Genomic DNA, 16,520 nt, shown 5'->3' on the forward strand with positions numbered 1-16,520 from the left:
GCTACCTGCACCGCGAAAGGGGGTTCTAACCCCAAAACTGAAGTGGTGTGTTCCACCAGAAAGAACAGCGCTTCCCAAGAATGGTCAGCTTGTAGCCTTACCTCAGCAGGGACGTTGTTTTCCTCACTCGAATGCAGTTTAAAACTTCTTCAAAAACTGGTGGAAACTGAACTGCAATGAGCATTACAACTTTTTCATATTTAGCTCTCTAAATCGACACAACAACTTAGTCCAAAGGCGTTATCATTATTTCCTTTTTTTTTTGCTTTTTGGGGCCGCACACGCGGCATGTGGAGCTTCCCAGGCTGGGGGTCTAACTGGAGCTACAGCTGCAGGTCTACACCACGGCCACAGCAACGTGGGATCCAAGCGGCATCTGCGACCTACACCACAGCTCACGGCAACGCTGGATCCTTAACCCCCTGAGCGAGACCAGGTATCGAACCCACAGCCTCCTGGTTTCTAGTCAGATTCGTTGCCGCAGCACCACAACAGGAACTCCATTAGCATTATTTCTTTCTTACAGGTGATGGAACTGAAGCGCAGAGGGTTAAATAATTTGATCAAGTCTCTGCAGCTCAAGTATCAAAGCTCCACTTGAATAGCTCCCAAACCTTTAAAAAAATGCATCGAATATATTTGAATGGCATTATCTACGGACAGTTCCTGTCAGGTAGCAAACACAGAGAGAAATGAGACTGCCCCTGCTGGTAGTTACCATGAATTTTACGAAGGATCTTGGAGCCTCTCTGAGGAGCCACTTGGAGCCACCCCTGCAGGGTCCTCAACCATAACATCAATATGTTGTTTCCTTCCTTTGAGTTCACGACCCTGGTGATAAAGAAGTAGAGCAGAGCGGAATTAACCCTTAACTCGAATTCAGGAACATTGTCTGCAGCCCTAACAAATCTCACTCCAGGCACTCAATCAATATTTGATGAGTGAATGAACAAAACCTAACTAGTTACAAGACATCTGACTTCCCTGAGTCTCAGATTTCTTCATCTGTAAAACGATCTAATTCCTACCTCCTGGGAGTGCTGGGGAGATGGAATGCAATTATGTAAGGGAGAATATATAAATTGCAAAAGTGTAAAGAAGTTAGTGGTAATATTTTCAGACAGAAATGGCATAAAAAGTTAAAAACAGACTTAAAATAAGAAATAGTCATGCTGGAGTTCCCGTTGTGGCTCACCAATAATGAATCCGACTAGTATCCATGTGGCTGTGGGTTCGATCCCAGGCCTTGCTCAGTGGGTTAAGGATCCAGTGTTGCTGTGAGCTGTCATGTAGATTACAGATGCAGCTCAGATCTGGCATTGCCGTGGCTGTGGCGTAGGCCGGCATCTGTAGCTCTGATTGGAACACTAGCCCCCCTGGGAACTTCCATATGCCACAGGTGTGGCCATTAAAAAAAAAAGTATATTGAAAGAAGAAAAAGAGAGCCAAAAAAAAAAAAAAAAACAGAGGACTAGTATGTTGAGATAGAAAAGCTTAGCGAATGGAAAAAATGCTACGTAAATCTCTACAAATATTTAATGAGCAATTATGGCATGTACTATGCTTGTGCAAAAACAAAAGTGCAAGAAGCAACACAATTATACTTGTAAAAGCAAAGTAAAAATGTGTAGGAAGCAGCACAAATTAGGATTATTAGTGATCATTATAATGAAGTGTTGACACTATATAGAGGCTGCAGTCGGTTTCCCTCGGAATTAAACTAATAAAAATGTACACATTAAAAGAAGTTAGCCAAGGGTGCTAGTAAACGCCTGTAACGACGACGGGTCGTGCTCAAGCACCGTCTGCTCAGGGGAAGTCAGGAAGGGTCTTCCCCGCTAGAGGTTAACCCTTCGGTCGCCAGGCTGTGAGGAGCAAATCCCGGGGGAGGGGTTTGTCCGAAGGCTTGGAACAGCAGCCATTTCCCAGCCGGTAGGAAAATAGTTCAGGATTTTGATAGTCAGTATGTAACTGGTAACCGTCACACCAATACAGGCTGAACGTGAGTCCTTTGCGGTAGACTATGGTTATCAATGTTCTCTGCCTCTCCTTTGCTAAAACCTTCCCCGTCAGGTCTGCCCCTAGGAGATTATATTTCTCACCCTAATGTCATCAAGCCTGGCTTTGTTTTGGTCCATGAAATGTGAGTAGAAGTAGCTTGAGCCACTTCTGAGCAGACGTGTACGAGCCATCTTTGTCCTCTGCCATGAAAGGAACATGTTCCAAGTAGAGCTGCTTCTCAGGTTTTGGTCCCAGAGTGAAGATGTACAGAGCCACAGCTGGCACACAGGATTCGTAAGGGATGTGAATAAGAAAGAAAACCTCGGGAGTTCCCGTTGCAGTGCAGCATCAGCGAACCCAGCTAGTATCCGTGAGGATGTACGTTCAATCCCTGGCCTGGCTTAGTGGGTCCGGGATCCAGTGTTGCCCTGAGCTGTGGTGCAGTTTGCAGATGTGGCTCAGATCCCATGTTACTGTGGCTACGGCGTGGGCCAGCCGCTATTGCTCTGAGTGGGCCCCTAGCCTGGGAACTTCCATGTGCCATGGGTGCGGCCTCTAAAAAGCAAAAAAAAAAAAAAAAAAAGAAAGGAAGAAACTTTGTTATAAGCCCCTGAGGTTGTTTTAGTTGTTTGTTACTGCATTAGCTAGCCTAAACTAGCAAATACAGCTGAAATTAGCTGGCCAAGAGCTTATCTAGAAGCATGACCAAAAAACAAACCCAGGAGTTCCCGTTGTGACCCAGTGGAAACGAATCCAACTAGTATCTGTGAGGATGCGGGTTCGATCCCTGACCTCACTCAGCGGGTCAGAGATCTGGTGTTGCTCTGAGCTGTGGTGTAGGCCCCAGACGAGGCTCAGATCTGGTGTGGCTGTGGCTGTGGCCAGCAGCTGTAGCTCCAATTGGACCCCTAGCTTGGGAACTTCCACATGCCACAAGTGTGGCCGGAAAAAAAACAAAAAAACAAAACTCTGAGCTCATTCATACTACTCTCCAGGCAGATGAGATGGTAGCGCTTGTTGACCAAGTTCAGTATCCTATTTAGAGAGAGATTCTTTGAACCAAGGGGTTTAAACAGCCGTGACGACGCAAAACAAGGCAGCCACAGAGGCAAGCATTGGCATTGTCCCGCTAAACCCTGTCTTAGTCGGGCCAACCTGGGCATTACAATTTCCTTGTCTGCGTCATCCCTGCAGGGGTGAGACTATCTCAGGCCGCCTCAGCTCAGAAATGCTTCTTAATATCAGTGTACTTTCCTGGTGTGATTCTATGCTCACCCAGCAAACGTGTGGCCTGTAGAGATGGAGTTTGGTGATCTGCCACCTAGAGGATCCCAGTTCTTTTGATAAGTGCATCTTTCATTGTAAATTAATCTTTTGGATTCTGGTTTTTGTAGCTGTCAGTTTGGGGGAACTTTGTGAATACAGGAACTTCCCTGGGAGATGATTCCACTCTGTGCTCTTTACAAAAACAGGCTGCTGAGTTTGCAAGACTGAGGAGCTGTTCTGGGATAATGGTAAATCCCTTAAAGTTGTAGAAATACGGAGGGACTGGTTTAGACAGTCTCCCAGAAAATCTTAAGCTGTGCTCCTGTGTCTCGTCGTGTGCCTTCTTTGACCTCAAAGAAGAGCAGTAGGGCTAAAGAAAAATATAATTCACATGCTGTGGGAGTTCAGAAAGGGAGAGTTTACTTCCACTTACTGTGAAATAGCAGGAGTTCAGGAAAGATGTGTGAGGATGTGACACTTGGAAAATGAACAGAATTAGGGGAAGGGCATGCCATGTGTAGGTGGCCGCTAGAGCAAATATAAGAAAGAGGGGATTGATGGAAGAAATATGAAGAACCATCTGTAAAAACATATTGGGGAGTTCCCGTCGTGGCGCAGTGGTTAACGAATCAGACTAGGAACATGAGGTTGTGGGTTCCATCCCTGGCCTTGCTCAGTGGGTTAAAGATCCGGCCTTGCCATGAGCTGTGGTGTAGGTGGCAGATGCAGCTCGGATCTGGTGTTGCTGTGGCTGTGGTGAAGGCCGGCGGCTACAGCTCCTATTAGACTCCTAGCCTGGGAACCTCCGTGTGCTGTGGGGTTCAGCCCTAAAAAGACCAAAAAAAAAAAAAAAATACTTTGGGGTCAGATTAAGGCTCCTGGGTTTTATTTTCTGCTAAAGAGAGTTAGTGGTGGGAGTTTGTTTTTATTTTGCTTTACCATTTGTACCACTTTTTTTTTCCTAGGGCCACACCCGCAGCATATGGTGGTTCCCAGGCTGGGGGTCAAATCAGAGTTGTAGCCGCTGACCTACACCACAGCCACACAGGATCTGAGCCACACATACAGCCTACACCACAGCTCATGGCACCACCAGATCCTTAATCCACTGAGCGAGGCCAGGGATCAAACCTGTGACCTCATGGATGCTGGTCAGATTCGTTTCTGCTGAGCCACGACGGGAACTCCATTTTTAACCACTTTTAAGTTCATTGACATTGAGTATTTTCACTTTGTTGTGCAACCATCATTACTGTCTCCAAAATTTTTTCATCATCCCATCTTGAAATGCTGTACTCATTCAACAGCAACTCCCCAACCTCCCCTCCCCCAGCTCCTAGGAACCACTGTTCTATTTTTTCCCTTTGAATTTGACTATTCTAGGTATAGCATATAAACAGAATTATACCATACTTGTACCTTCGTGTCCGACATATCTCACTTAGCATAATGTGTTCATCCATGTCACGGCAGGTACCAGACTTTGGTTTCTGTTTATCGCTGAATATTGTATTCCATCGTGTGTGTGCGGCACATTTTGTTTATCCATTCATCTGTCAGTGGGGTGCTTCCATCCTTTGCCTATTGTGAATAATGCTGTGAACATTGGTGCACACATATCTGAGAGCCTGCTTTCTTTCAGTTCTTTGGGGATACACACCCAGAAGTGAAATGGCTTTATTATATGGGGGATTCTTCAATGTTTGAGTTTTTGAGGGACCACCATACTGTTTTCCACAGCAGCTACGCCATTCTCAGTGATAGAAGTTTTTACAAAGGGGAGTGGTGTGCCCCAAACTGTGTTTAAAGACTGCCTGGCAGCATCAACAGGATGTCACAGGGTTGCAGAATGCCTAGTTGGAGACTTCCGTGATGTAGCAGGCAGGGTGCGGTGAAGGCCTGAGCATGTCAGTAGTGATGAGAATGGAGGGAGGAGGATACGGAAGCAGCAGTGATACTTTCCACACGGGATTGGAAGGACTTGACTATGGATGGGTTGTTTCGGGGCTGGGAGCAGGAGAAAGGCAGGTGTTTAGTGTGACCCCAGGTTTCACCCCTGAGAGGATGGGGGTCTCCAGATGAATACTTGTGGACCTCTCCAGGTTATGGAGACATCTCCACTTCAGGTTTGAACAAGTGGAGTTTGAATTACAAGTGGGACGTTGGGGAGTTCCCTTCATGTTTAATGAACCCAATTAGGAACCATGAGGATGCAGGTTCGATCCCTGGCCTTGCTCAGTGGGTTAAGGATCTGTCGTTGCCATGAGCTGTGGTGTCGGTCACAGACGCGGCTTGGATTCCACGTTGCTGTGGCTCTGGCGTAGGCCTGCAGCTGTAGCTCTCCTTCGACCCCTAGCCTGGGAACCTCCACGTGCCACGGGTGCAGCTCTAAAAAGCAAAAACGCAAACCAAAAATAAGCATACAGTGGGCCCTTGTATGCTCCGGTGCGGAAACTTGTCCTGCCTGCTCCTCACCCTTGCCCTTTCCAATGGTAATGACCCTCTCCTTGCAGCCCAGCTGCTGACCTCTGAAGTCCACTGCCCTCCATGCCCAGGCCTCACTCCCCACGAGCCCCTCCGGGCACTGACCGAGCCGCGGAGAAGTGACGCTCCTCCACTGGACGACTTTGGCTCAGGGACTCCTCCAGGACCCGCAGCCTCTCCCTGGAGCTGCACTGCAGGCCAAGGCGCTTCCTGCCTTCCGTCTTCGCGTGAAGTCCGACCTCCCTCGCGGCCGGTTCCCGCCCCCGTTTTCCCCGCACAAGTGTTTTCCGTAATAAATGTCCTACACTGAGTCCCGCCGCCCTGGTGTCTGTTCTCTGAGGGTCTGAACTGACGTGAGGGAGGGAGGATGAGGTCCCGGTGCCTCTTTATTCCCATCAGCCGCGGGGGCGGGCGTGTAGCCGGTCTGGCCAATCAGAGGGGTCCCCGCATCACGGCCCAGCCCCTCCGCAGGGTCTCCCCCATTCTGTGGCCCCCAGACCGCCGGCTGCTCAGCCCGCCGCAGCCGCAGCCGCAGCGGCGGAGGGGCTCCGACGGAGGCCTCGAGGTTCACTGCGAGGCCAGTTCTGGCGCACATGGATTCTCTGGCTTCTGGCGCAGCTTCCAGACTCTGATGACACAGCTCGTAACAGAGCGAGAGAGCTGGCTTCCTAGGCAGCTGCCGACGGGATCGAGGAAGCGACCTAGACGTTGCCTCGTGTGACCCCTAGATTTCACACTGGAGAGGAGGGTGGGCTCCAGTGAGGACGTCTGGACTTCTTTAGGGTATGGAGACGTCGTTACTTCAGCTTTGGACAAGTAGAGTTCGAACTGCAAGAGGACATCGGAAGCCTGGGGAGACTGCAGTGCCCATCGGAGATGGAACTGCCCCTGAGGAGTCGAACTGCCCACAGGGGAGCTGAACTGCCCATAGGGCAGACTGATTTCTTTTTTTATGGCCGCACCCAAGGGGTGTGGAAGTTCCCTGGCCAGGGATCGAATTCAAGGGGCAGCTATGACTTGGGCTGACCCCGGATCCTGAACCCACTGTGCCACAGTGGGAACTCCACAAACTATGATTAATGGAAGAAAAATCCACTCTCTCTTCCTTCCTCTGATAGACTGTTTCAAGGTACAATTTCTCTGTACAACCTGTCTAGAAGCAACCTTGTCTATAGGCCAAGTGGGTAGATCTGTCCAGAGACTAGATGTGTCCCTTCACAGCTCAGGTAAAGAAGTGGCAGCAAAAGCATTTCCTTGCATTGCTTCCCATCTCTCCTGCCTCCCCTCTACCCTCATCCTCATCGCCTTAAGACTGCGCAGCCCCCGTAAAGCTTTAGCACTTAATCCCTTCCTCAGGCTTTGTTTTCTAGGAACCTTTGCTAAGACAGATCACAGTTGCTTTTTTTTTTTTTTTTTTTTTTGCTTTTTGGAGCCACACATGGAGCATATGGAGGTTCCCAGGCTAGGGGTCGAAATTAGAGCTACTGCTGCTGGCCTACACCACAGCCACAGCAACACAGGATCTGAGCCACATCTGCGGCCTACACCATAGCTCACAGCAACGCCAGATCCTTAACCCACTGAGCAAGGGCAGGGATGGAACCCGCAACCTCATGGTTCCTAGTCGGATTCGTTTCCGCTGTGCCACGAGGGGAACTCCCCCAGATCACAGTTTCTGAACAGATGGGCACATGACCCAAACTAACCTAAACAAAGCCTTCCCAAAGTTGTGAAATATAGGAGAGACGAGATTTTTCTTCATAGGTCATGAGTGATAAAGAACTGTGTGTGGCTGTCTTGTCGGCTCTATGGAGTGAGCCTGCCTGAGCAAGCAGGTCGCAGAGGGAGGCAGAGCTCAGAGAGACGGACACAGAGCCCTGATGTCCTTTGGGCTCCTCGGTCCAACTCTCCCCAACATGTGTCACTGTTTCGTCACTTCCTTATCTCCCTGCAGACCAGTCTTCCAGATCCGTGTCAAAGAAAATGTGGTCCCCGTGGATCCCAGGTCACCTCCATTCAAGAGGTCAGTCAGGTGACGAGACGTTTAGGCTCAATTTCAAATACTTGGGAGAAAGAGCTGTTGCTTGGACTGGCTTTAGCCAGATGTCCGTCCCTGAGCCAATCAACCTTATTGTGAGGGCGCAGCGTCCTGTATAAACATGGATGTGCCGATATGAACCCTGTGAGTAAAGGTATGATAGCAAGTAGGGGGCCAAAGTAACACTTCCAGAAAAGTGAGAGTGGAGAATTAGGCAGACCAAACAACAGCTGTCCCCTCCTTGAGAATAAATGAGGGGGGAGAGGGGAAGTGAAGGGGTGTGGACAGAACCCTACCTAACCCATGCTATCCCATATCTGAACTGGAGCTATCCAACAGGCATTTCTACGATGATGGAGATGATTTATATCTGTGCCGTGCAATAGAGTAAAACCACCAGCCCCATGTGGCTATTTAGCACTCAAGGGCAGCTAATGCAACTGAGCAACTGAGTTTTTTACTTCGTTTTATTTTCATTTACATCTGAATAACTATGCAGGTAATGGCTGCCTGTTGGACAGGTGGTCTGCTTGGGAAGATAGTGTGGAGTATTGGCTACAGCATATGCTCTGGAGTCGGTGCAGTCTAGGTTCAAGTCTCAACTCTACTTCTTATAAATTGAACACATTACAGGCATTCTCTTGTGGCACAGTGGGTTAAGGATTGGGCGGTGTCACTGCAGCAGCTGTGGCGCAGGTTCAATCCCTGGCTCAGGAACTTCCACATGCCACAGGTGCGGCCAAAAAAAAAAAAAAAAAAAAGTATCGAACAGGTTACGTAACCCCTCTGAGCTGTAGAGATGAAAATTGCAAAGAACAGTAAACAATATAATGATGCAAAAAAGAGAGAAAAGGGGCAAAAGATCTGCAAGGGGACAAAAAGTCAGTTGGATTTGGCAATTAGGAGACTATGAATGAATTAACACAAAGAATTGTTCAAAAGGATCATTGGTTAAGAGCCAGACCAGCAGTTTACCTATCTTTTGGACATCTGTTAAGTATCTTCTCCCTGGAGCGGGATCCCAGGCAGAGAGAGAGAGAGAACACAGAAATTCTCTCTGAATCCTGATGGTCACGTGGGGGCTGAGAACTCAAAGGAATGTCCTGAAGTTAGAGCTCAAAGGTCAAGCTAGAAAAACAGAATCAGAAATAGTCAGCCATGGCCTCTGGAACCCCAAGGAAGCTAGAAGGAAAGAACCCTTTATAAAATACCCTCGTTACATAGCATTTAACTGCGTGACTAGATTCTGAGCCCTTCAGGGTTCAGGGCTACTACTCTCATCTTGGGTTCCGTTCCTTCCATCACCAAGGAGATTCCGAACACTGTAGCAGGCATTTAATTAACATCTGTAGAACGAATGCATTCAAGTAAGCCAGTCCACTCCCTGGTGCAAAGCAGACACTCTGAAAATATTAATTAAGTTGTCGGAAGGAGAAAATTCTGCAGTGAGAAGGTGCCAGGGAATCCTTTTGGCTTGGAAACCCTGCTTGTAAGGCCCCTAGCATATTGCCTGGCCCAGAAGGATTGCTCAACAGGTGGTCACAGTGGTAATGATTACTAGTGGGGGTAGGGCTTTGCATAATGGTCAGGGAAAGTCTTGATGACAATGAGCTAATGTGGGTTGATCTCATTTAATCCTTAATCCCACTTGGTGAAATAGGTTTTATTAGACTGATTGTATAGATGAGGGAACTTAAAGAAGAGATGTAATGTATCCCAAATTAGCCAGCTCAGAAACAGCAGGGCCAGAGCTGAATTTGAGCTTACCTGACTCCAGAGTCCAGAAAAGATTTGGGAGGCAGGGAGCAGGACCGTCAAAACAGGAGCTGAAGGAAGGCAGTCCTGGGGGGTTGAAATCAGTTCTGATTTCTATACATTGATACAAATCATGATGACTGCTTCCTTCCAACTCCACTCCTTGCCGTCTTGGTAAGGTCCTCTCCGTCTACAGATTTCACCTCTAGACCACCGCTCTGCTTCTTGTCCCATTCAACTATATCTACTCTGCTTTGACTCAAGGAAGTAGGAGTTGGAATGGGGTCAAGAGGAGCTTTTTATTTGTTCGTTTGTGGGGTTTTTGTTTTGTTTTGTTTTGTCTTTTTAGGGCCGTACCAGTGGCATATAAAAATTCCCAGGCTAAGGGTCAAATCAGAGCTGTGACTGCAAGCCTACACCACAGCCACAGCAACATGGGATCTAAGCCTTTTCTGCAAACTACACTGCAGCTCGAGGCAATGCCAGATCTTTAACCCACTGAGCAGGGCCAGGGATCAAACGCTCGTCCTCATAGATACTACTCAGGTTTGTTACCACTGAGCTACAATGGGAACACCCGTTTCAGTTTCGAGAGACCCTAGAGCTATTTTGTAAATTAAGTATTCCCATATTTTAAAGCCACTGTTCCAGGATGTGACCATGGGAAGAGTGGCAGTTTCCTAGACTTTCTCTTTAGAGTTTTCTGTGATGCTTGTAAATTAGTCTTGCTTTGGGACCAATACTAGGCACACTGAGGGGCATGAGCCTGATCAAATGTGCCAGCGCTTCCTGAGCGGTGGCTGCAGCATTGGCTTCCACCTGTGCCTAAGAGTTACTCCCCTAGTCTTCAAGGCTACTCTTTCTTCCTAAGATGAAATTCCTGAGATTCACTCTGATTGGGCAGGCTGAGTTCATATGACCACCCTGAACCAATCATTCTGGCCAATGGGGTGGTCTGGCTCAGACCTCTCCTTCCCTAGTGGAGTCAGCCTCTTGGGAACACATGGATCCTGGAAAGGAAATCAGGGGCTGTGAGAAAGGGGGAAATGGAGAGATGAGGTAATCAACTAGGGTTCAATACATACAGCTTTTGAGGTGCCAAAATCAGATGTAAGTTTCAATAGCATTTGTGCCAGTCAATTGCCCATTTCCTCTGAGCTCTACTCTAACCTTTGCATGCTCTGCTTTGTACTGGAGTGCCAGGCCCTGAAGTGCCCTAAAAACTACATTTTCCAGACTCCCCTTGTTAACTGGCTTCCTGTCAGAGTCAGCCAATGGGACGTACAGGTGGGAAATTGGACAGCTGGAGATAGCATGGCTAGAGAAGAGGTGAAGCCATTTTCTTCCTACATCTGCTGGAGACTCTGGCAGCAGCTGGTGGTTGTGGGCTCAGAAACCATCAGTGTTTCCTGGAGGAGGGGCAGCAGTGGGTAGCTGCAGGCTCCAGTGATCCCTGGAAGTTCTGTTAGCAGCATCATTTCAAAAGCAATATTCCACTAGTGTAAGCAGCAAGTGCACTTCTGGACCTAGTAACACCCTTCCGTTGGATCCTACAGGCCTCGGGGTGGTGGAAGCTTCCTGCAAACTCCTAATCTCTGGTTGGCTCCGCCTTACCCTTTGGCTCCTTTAAGCCAACACGTTTCTAACCAGTTCTCCAAAATAACTTACTTCTGTTTGAACTTCCAAGCTCTTTCTGGCCATTAGCTGACCACCATGACCAACTTGCCAGGTGTGCTGTTGCAGCTGTCAAGTGGGGTGATACCACAGAGAAGCACACTAAGCTCTCTGCTGGGGTGTTGTTGGGACAGAAGCAAGGGAAACGCTAGAGAAAACCCAGAGAAAGCCTCTTACTCCTCTTGCTTCCGCGTCTTCCCCTAATTATTAGAGCTATGTGATGGAGAACTTACCGCCTGCCTCTCAAGATAACTTGACTGTGTTGTGGCTGGAAGGGACGGGCTCTGGAGTGACGGGATGGGGACACAGCAATGAGCACTGTTGGCAAGAGGCCCCAAAGGACGGTCCAGGAAAGGGTGCCCTTGCTGCATAGTAGAGTTTAGGAAGGGAGGGAGCACAAGGACTAGGACCTCTGCATCCTCTCTCTCTCTCTCTTTTTTCTTTTTAGGGCTGCACTTGCAGCACTTGGAGGTTCCCAGGCTAGGGGTCAAATCAGAGCTGCAGCTTCCAGCTTACGCCACAGCAACGTGGGATCCAAGCCGCATCTGTGATCTGTACCACAGTTCATGGCAATGTCAGATCCTTAACCCACTGAGTGAAGCCAGGGATCAAACCTGAATCCTCCTGAATACTAGTCCTGTTACCACTGAGCCACAACGGGAACTCCTCTGCATCCTCTTTTTCAGAGAAGGTGATGGAGAGAGAGACCTGTGGCTCTCAACCCTGCCTGTCTTAACTTCCCCCAAGTTCTGTGCAAACAAAAAAGAAAAATGACTCTTCTAATAGCATTTGTCCTGGCCAATACCAGAGGAACTATTACTAAATCCTTAAGTCTAACTGTGGGCTCCTCCCGATACCCAGGCCCCTGTGGGGTAGCCACGTCTCTTGACGGACTGGCTCGGATACCTCGTTGCTGTGGCTGTGGTGTAGGCCAGCGGCCACATCTCCGAATAGACCCCTAGCCTGGGAACCTCCATGTGCCGCAGGTGTGGCCCTAGAAAAAGGCAAGAAGACAAATAAATCAATCAATAAATCAATAAAAATAAAATAGGGAGTTCCCATCATGGCTCAGTGGTAATAAACCCAACAAGTATCCATGAGGATGCAGATTTGATCTCTGGCCTTGCTCAGTGGGTTAAGTACTTGGCATTGTTGTGAGCTGGGCTGTAGGTCACAGACAAGGCTCAGATCTGGCGTTGCTGTGGCTGTAGTTTAAGCTGGCAGCTACAGCTCTGATTTGACCCCTTGCCTGGAACTTCCATATGCTGTGGGTACAGCCCTAAAAGAGACAAAATAAATAAATAAATAAATAAATAAAATTAATTGTTTTAAGAGTTCCCTGGTGGCCTAGCCTGTTAAGGATCCAGTGTTGTCACTTCTGTCTCCCAGGTTTGATCCCTGGCCTGAGAACTCCCACAGGCCATGGGCGCAACCAAAAAAATAAGTAAACAAAATAAGTTGTTTTAAAAGGACGGATGGGGAGTTTCCTGGCGGCTCAGTGAGTTAAGGATCTGGTGTTGTCACTGCTGTGGCTTGGGTCTCCACTATGGCGTGGATTTGATCTCTGGTCCAGGAACTTCTGCATGCCTGGGGTGTGGCCAAAAAAAAAGGATGGATGGGATGGGAGAAATGATGGGTATTACCCTCTGCCCACCCCCCCACCTATCCTCCCTGGGTGTCTGTGAGTGTCAAATAAAATAACAAGCATAAAAATGCCCTGAAAAGTACAAAGCACCGCACAAAAGCAAGAAAGTATTATCATCAACATAGTTGTTAGCTTAGCGGGTTGAAGGCAGGGCACAGGCTGAGAGCCAAACAGCTGGAAGACAGGAAATCTTAATACCAAAAAAGGAAATTTTCTTTGTTCAAATTCTTCCTGGAGTGGCACTTTCTTTGGAGCAGACCTGGCACTAGAATCCTCTGAAATGCTGACATGGGTCCAGAAAAGTGTTAAGGGCGCTGGGAGGGCATTCAGAACCCAAAAAACCCTGGAGAAACACCAGCCCTATTTCCTCGGTTCCTTTGTGATCCAACAACAGATGCAATGGAAGGGGGAGGTTCAGGTTCAAAGCCAGGCATGTGCTGGATCCTCCTGCAGGCTCTTTAACCAGCCACCGAGCTGTGTGGGGAGCCAGGGTGTCGTGGGCACTCTGTACCAAACACTGAACTCTGTGGCCCAGAACCAAAAAACCATTCTTGCTCCGTCCGGTGCAAAGAGAGCATCACCTGGGGAAGGACCTTCGGGAAGGTCTAGTCAAAGCAAGGCCCAGAGAGGGGCGAAGACTTGCCAAGACAACAAGTAGAGTCAGACCCATCGGCTGCAAGGAACAGAAGCCTACCCAACCCAGGTCACACGTAAAGGAGTTTCTTGTAAGGACTGGCTCTGAAATGCCAGCAGGCAAGAGGCACCTCCAGGACGACATCTTGCTCTGTTCCTTCTCCCTCCCCTCTCACCCTCCCCGTCTCTGCACAGCAGGCTCCTCTTCCTCTCCCTCCCGCCAGGCTGCCGCTTCCTCTGGTCTCTGCTCCTTATCTCAGCTCCCACTGGGCTTCACTGGCTAAGAGGCGCTTTAGTCCCTGGCCTCCATTCTTCACTTCCCTCCGCCACCTGACAGTTTGTCTCTGGCCCCCGGTTCAAGAGGGCCTCTAATCGGCCTGTCTCGGGTTCTTGTGCTGAGCCATTAGTTAAAGGTCACCAGTTAACCTACGAGATGGTAACCCTTGGCTCTGTGCTGGCCCCATCTGCCACATCTAGAGGTTGGAGGGGCCGAGTGGTCTAAGCACGGCGCCTACCGGGTTTGTAGTCTGGGCAGCTTTTGCCTTGACATGGATGTGAGTCTGGCAGGCACTGTGCCATCCCTGGGACCATGTGACTGGAGCCCAAGGCTCCAGGTTTCCTGCCCGGAACTTTCCCCGTAGGCTTTGTCAGTTCTTTGCTCGAGTTACGCAGCAGACAAGTCTTGATGCCTGTTAAATGTGGCCTATGAAGACCTTCTTTGTCTCCCATCCTCTCCTCCTCCTCCTCCCTGCTCCGGGGAACTTATGATACAGTGAAGACAAAGGCAGGAAAATAATTAGATTCTATCGTTCAGTGTCTGAGTGCTTTAGAAGTATAAATAAAGTCATCATAGCTACCACTTACTGAGTCCCTTGTACCAATCACTGCTGATCGCTTTACATGCAGTTTTTCATTTAATCCTTACGGCTCCCCTGTGAAGTTGGCGCCACGTTTGACACACATGGAAACTGACTCAGAGAATGGTTCAGGGATAATAAACAGCACAGCAGGGCTCTGATGCCAAGCCTGCTCTGCCGACACCGCACCGCACAACCTTTACCATGCTATTAGGGCACGGAGGACCACGGGCTCAGGGAGGGGGGAGGGATGGTGGGGGAGAAGAGCAGACAGCCAGGAGGAGGTGCTATTGAGCAGCAAGGGAGTGGGAGGAGGGCCTCTGTAAAGCGAAGGAGCCACAGGTGTGAACGGACTGGGGTGAGCCGAGTGCAGCGCCGGGGACACGTTGTGTGCCCCTCCCAGTGAGTGCCTCCCTAAATTTGTCCCCGAGGCGCCTCTCTTGCCCCACCCTCATCCAAGTCCTTAGAGGGTAGAGTTGAGGCAGGAAGAGCTTTGAGGAGAAGGATCTAGAAGAAGACAATTTCAACATAGCTGAAGAGATGCAACTACTATTGCCGGGTTCAGTACTGAAATGGGCTCTCAGGTCACACGGATAGAGTCCAAAGCTGAAAATTCAAGAGGCGAGAGAATCTTTAAAAACAATCACATGAACAGCCCTCTCTGCCCAGATTCCCACACAGCTTTCCGGTACCGACTTTCGGCTCTTGTCTTGGATGTCACTTCCTCTGGGAAGCATCTCTTGGCCTCCCAGGCTTGCCTTAGGACACCTGGGTTCCTATTTTGGAATTGCCATTTGCCTCCTGTTTCTGTACCAGGCTATGAATTCCCCAAGGACAGGGGTTGGGTCTCCTGACCCTTCCATCTCCAGCAGAGCGTGTGGCTCATAGTAACTGCTCAGTGAAGGAAAGTCAGATGAAAGGATAACAGCTTCCAAGCAGCCTCTGCCAAGTCGTTCAGGCCGTGCAGGTTTTTTCTTTTTTGTCTCTGGAGTCCCTACCGACCTGAACACTTGGAATCCTACACATGTTGGAACCAGGAGGAGCCTTAAACATCATTGTTATTCTCTTCCTCCCACCTTTTCCAGATGGGTCGATGGGGGTCCAGTTTTCATGCATTTGCCAACAATTCCAATCTGATGTCTCCAGCCACAACTTCTCCTCTGAACTCCAGACCTAACTCCTTGGCAGCCCATCATCCCCAACATACTTGAATCTGAACACATCCAGAATAGGACTCAGCATCCTTCCCAGGCCCGGTCCTCCTCCAAGCTGGCCTGACCTGGTGACGAACTTCACTGCCACCACCCCTGCTGCCAGGGCCGCAATGCCGGGGAGGCCCCTTGCCACCTCCTTCCGTATCCCACCACCAGTCAAACACCAAGGCTAGTCATTTCTACTACCTCAATCACAAAAGCTCTCCAAGTCCCCGCTACCTTGTTAGTTTAAAAGTCTCAGAGCTCTCAGTGGTCTCCTGCCAAAGTCTCCTCCTTAAACCCCATGGATTTCCTTGTCGCAATCCATGCTTTCCCCTGCAGCCAGAGGGACATCTAAAAAATGCTACTTGCTCTTTTACATTCTTTGCTGATAGGCTTCCAATGTCTCTCTACCTTTAAAAAATTAATAATAATTATTATTATAGCTAAAAGTTACAGCACAGTTATGTCCTAGAACCTATTCTAAGGCTTTATACACATTAACTCATTTAATCGCCACAGCTCTATATACTCCCAAAATACAGATGAGGAAACTGAGGCTCAGGGAGGCACCTTCAGCTCTTACCCCATCTTTGACTCTTTGATCTTGTTGACTGCTATTCAGACTTCAGGTGAATACCTTGGGAGAGCATTCTAGGACCTCCCTTACTGGGTCAGACCCCTCTTGGACACATATCCCAGTTTGTAGTTACACATTGTTTTGGTGGCAGGGGTTGCTGGGTGGTCATTGGATTGATGTCTGCCAGCCTCTGCCACAGCCACAGCAATGCCAGATCTGAGCTGTGTCTTTGACCTAGCCATGGCTCACAGCATTCTTAACCCACTGAGCAAGGCTAGGGATTGAACCCACGTCCTCATGGGTACTAGTTGGGTTCGTTACTTCTGAGCCACAGCAGGAACCCCCCAATCGACTTTAATTTCTATATTTTGCTCATTGGTGTGTCCTCGGTACA

General features: G+C 48.9%; 1 long non-coding RNA gene across 1 annotated transcript; it reads left to right on the forward strand.

Annotated features, from left to right (window-relative positions):
• On the forward strand, window positions 375-6,061 carry LOC110261254. The gene is made up of 2 exons (XR_002345276.1): window positions 375-436; window positions 5,781-6,061. It is a non-coding gene; the product is annotated as an uncharacterized LOC110261254 (long non-coding RNA).

This window comes from Sus scrofa, chromosome 6 (assembly GCF_000003025.6).
Source record: "Sus scrofa isolate TJ Tabasco breed Duroc chromosome 6, Sscrofa11.1, whole genome shotgun sequence".
Taxonomy (NCBI): domain Eukaryota; kingdom Metazoa; phylum Chordata; class Mammalia; order Artiodactyla; family Suidae; genus Sus; species Sus scrofa.